This window comes from Lemur catta, chromosome 1, assembly GCF_020740605.2.
Source record: "Lemur catta isolate mLemCat1 chromosome 1, mLemCat1.pri, whole genome shotgun sequence".
Classification (NCBI taxonomy): Eukaryota; Metazoa; Chordata; class Mammalia; order Primates; family Lemuridae; genus Lemur; species Lemur catta.
This window is the reverse complement of record NC_059128.1, coordinates 188,534,754-188,538,864: the sequence shown is the minus strand read 5'-3', so window position 1 is coordinate 188,538,864 and position 4,111 is coordinate 188,534,754.

The following is a 4,111-nucleotide window of genomic DNA, read 5'->3' as shown; positions in this document are numbered from 1 at the left end:
TTTATTTGTCTGTTTTTAATGCATCGTGGAAAGATTACAATGAACCTCAATTGTTGGTTTACTCAAACAACTTTCCCAATATGCTGTGAATGAGCTTGGGTAGGGCACTGTCATCTGCCTTCTCTTACCTCAGTATCCCCAGCCCTGGCATGGAGGAACCATTCAGCAATGCTGGCTAGATGAGCAATCTTGCTGTTGGTACCTGCATCATACTGTTGCCCACTAGTAACCAAGTTGTTGGCATGAGGGGACAACAAGGAGAGGGAGATAAAAGCCCAGCTCACCTACAAGACTTTTTGGTACCCAGACCATACCTATTCAGAATAAGATACTACAATTGCCACCAAAGAATATGCCCAGAATCCTCAGGCTGCCCATTACCTCATTAGGAACATAGGAATAGAGAAAGGCACATAGCAGAGGAAAGACAAAGATGATGTTAGTTCATTATTACATTTCACTCAGATGCATCTGGAAAATTGCCAAGAAATGAGTAACAGTTACATTTACGTTTTAGGTGAATTTTTGTTTTTCAAATGTGTACTAGGTCATGGGGTTCTGTGGTTTGAATTTTTCCCCCAAAAGTTCGTATGTTAGAAAATTGGTTCCTAATGCAGCAATGTTGAGAGGTGAGGCCTTTGGGAGGTGATTGGGTCATGAGGGCTCTGATGATTAATCCATTTGTTGATTAAGGGGTTAATGGCTTGATGGGTTAAGGGGTTACAAAGGTAGTGGGTTAATTATCACAAGAGTGGGTCTGTTATAAAAGCCATGGGATGCCCTGTGCCACTTTGGGACTCTGCAGAGAGACCCTACAAGCAAGAAGACCCTCAGCAGACTCAACTCCCAGATCTTGGACTTCTCAGCCTCCAGAACTGTAAGAGATATCTTTCCTTTCTATATCAATTACCCCGTTCCATATATTCAGTTACAGCAACAGAAAATGGACTAAGACATGAGCCTATAGGTATTGTGTAGGGCTGGGAATGATTCAGTAACCAGGAAATTCCTTAAAACAAGATAAAGACTTTTCCCAATCTGTGATATTGTGAAATATATATTTGGTTTTCATGCTCTTGGCATACAATTCCTAAAATACTTGGAATCCTCAAAGTTATAAGTGTGTTTCTGTATGCTAATGAGTTGACTGATGGCTGGCAGCCCCTAGGTGGTTTCAGCATGGGGGTTGGAGTACAGGGTTGGGACTTGCAGCTACACCCCCCAACCTCCAGGGCCAGGAGAGGGGTGGAGGGTTAAGTTGATCACCAATGGCCAGTGATTTACTTAATTATGCCTAGGTAATGAAGATTCCATAAAAACTCAAAAAAGGACAGCATTTGGAAAGATTCTGGATAGCTGAACACGTGGAAGTTCCTGGAGGATGGCATGCCCAGGGAGGGTATGGAAGGGCCACACCACATTCCTCATTCCTTGCCCTATACATCTCTTCATCTGTATCCTTTGTAATATCCTGTATAATAAACTGGTAAACGTAAGTGTTTCCCTGAGTTCTGTGAGCCACTCTAACAAATTAACGAACATCTCCCAGAGGGGATTGTGGGAACCCTCATTTATAGCTGATCAGTCAAAAGCACAGATAAAACAATGTGGGGTTTGTGACTGGCATTGGAAGCGGGGACAGTCTTGTGGGACTGAGCCCTCAGCCTGTAGGATCTGATGCTATCTCCAGGCAGACAATGTCAGAGTTGAACTGGGGGACACCCAGCTGGTGCCACTGCAGAACTGCTTGCTTGGTGTGTGTGTGGGGGGGGGAACCCACATTTGGTCGCAGAAGTCTTCTGTGTTGATTGTTGAGTGAGAGTATACGAAAAGCATTTGGGTTTGTTTATTCCTATATTCTCAGACAACCCAAACCTGATTTTTGTGTTTGGACTACATTTTTTTTTAAATTTTAAATAATATTTCCATAACATAAAGATAGTTTATATATTCCATATTTTATAGTTTACAACTATACCTTATGCCACCTGATTTCCACAATAAATTATATGAGATGCTCTGGGCGGGTAATGTTTGTTTCCCTTAGTTTATAGAGCAGGAAACTGAATTGGTGGTGGTAAGAGGAAGTCAGCGTAGGTTAGGAAATGACTTGTCAAGACCTCCATTTGATTCAAGCCTAGGGCTTGTTTTCACTCTGCCGTGAAGCCCACCAGGGTTCCTGGATTCTGTGTTGTGTTATATTTTGTTTGTCACAAGGACAGATCAGTTCACTTTTGTGAACAACTGTGTGCTAGGCCTTTTCATGGCAGATACTGACCTCACTACAAAAATACTCATTAATTTTCATTTTTACACTAGGATCAAAGCAGTTTATCTTTTATATCTAACTTCTGGTATTCTTTCTTCAAATAGCAGGGATGTGGCTTAAAAATCTAAGGTTTTCATCTCAAGGCTACTGTTGACCATGTGTCTAATGGTAGAACTCTGACTAATGCCTTGGGCCTTGGGCCCCAGGTTAGCACAACTGCTGAGGGAGGGGACCTCTTCAAGGCCAGGCCTTGGTTGTTTACCTTCCCATGCCCCCCCCCCCCCGTCTCCCCATTTATGGTGTTCCCCAGCCTCCATGGCACCCACTGCCTTCATCCTGTCATTTCTTAGGACCTCCTTATCTTTCCTTTCCCTTCTACTCAAAGGCATTTAGAATTTTAGTGTGAATTTTTGTCTGTCCTTCTCACCCAGAACTTGTATGTTTTACTCAGTGAAGCAGAGAAGTCTTTGGAGACCTATAGCTGTACGTTTGGATCCTTGCAGTTTGACTGTGGACCTTTTCCTCTCTGAGCCTCAGATACTTCCTCTGTGAAATGGGGACAAGCCTATACCGCTGGTGTTGAGAGCCATGCGTGTGTTCCTCCAGATCTGCTTCTCACTCCTCTCCACCCTGCTCGTGGCAGCTGCCTCAGTAGGCTTCCCTGCCTCTGGCTTCTTGTTGGGCCTGGCCAATGGAGAGGATCAGCAGAGACTAGAGAAAGGGAGGACAGAGGTGGGCCATTTTGTTCATACTGGGCCACTCTGGGTTACTCTCTCTGGGTTCTGTACCTCTCTGAGGTCTTGCCCCTGCAGGCTGAGCATGTGCCTCACTTTTGCTAGCCCCAGGATATTGTACTTTTTTTGTTTCCCTAAACCCTGCTGTAAATAATGTCTCTATTAAAGTGTTCCCTTCGTTATTAGTTTAAGTTTGTCATATGTTTCCTACCAGGAAGTGCGATTTGACCATTACATGAAAATATATTTATAAGCTACATCAGAGAATGCCTAGTGTATATTCAGTAGATGTCATTTCCTTTCCTAGCCTACCTTCCTTTGAACTTTTGCCTGTTTAAATCTTGTCTTTGATTGTGGAACTAAAGGCTTTAGTCTCATCTAAATTTCAGGTATTCCTGGAGCAAGTTGGTGGATACTTTTGAAGTCAAAGAACCTTACACAATGCTCTAAGGTCACTTATATGGGGTCTGCTTAGTCTATAGATGGGTTTGTCATCAATGCAGGAATAACACTCACTGAATAACTAGAGAACACTCTGAAAAGTTTATATAGATTTCCCCCCTCCAATTTCTTCATTTGAGAGACATGGACATCTGTCCCTCTGTTTTGAGAACAGTTGGAAAGGCAGGAGCTCAGAAGACATGAGAATTACTCTGTGTCTGCCAGCAGCAGCTCACTTGGTCAGCAGTGTCGGGTCTGCTCTCCTTGGACCAGCATTTATAGATGCGCTTGCATGCATGCAATTCTCACCACCAGCAGAACATGCCCTTGTCAGTGACTAATTAAATCTCATTTGCTTTGTTGCTTGCTGGGTTATTATAGTACTTTCCCTTGAATTTATGACAGATGCTGGCCAAAAGCCCTTCAGGAATTGGGGGATTTGGGCATTTTAAGAGAATTAGGCTCTGGGGCTCATTTTAAAGAGAATTAGGCTCTGTGTCTACACAGGGTTGACATCCTCCCCATTTTTCATCTCTACACATCCAACAACACAATAGCCAATTAAGCAAACAACCAGGCTTCATGTTTTATCAGACACTGTTTCCATCACTGAAAGACTTAGTGGACTGAACAATTTGTGTATTGGGGGTGAATATATATCAGAAAA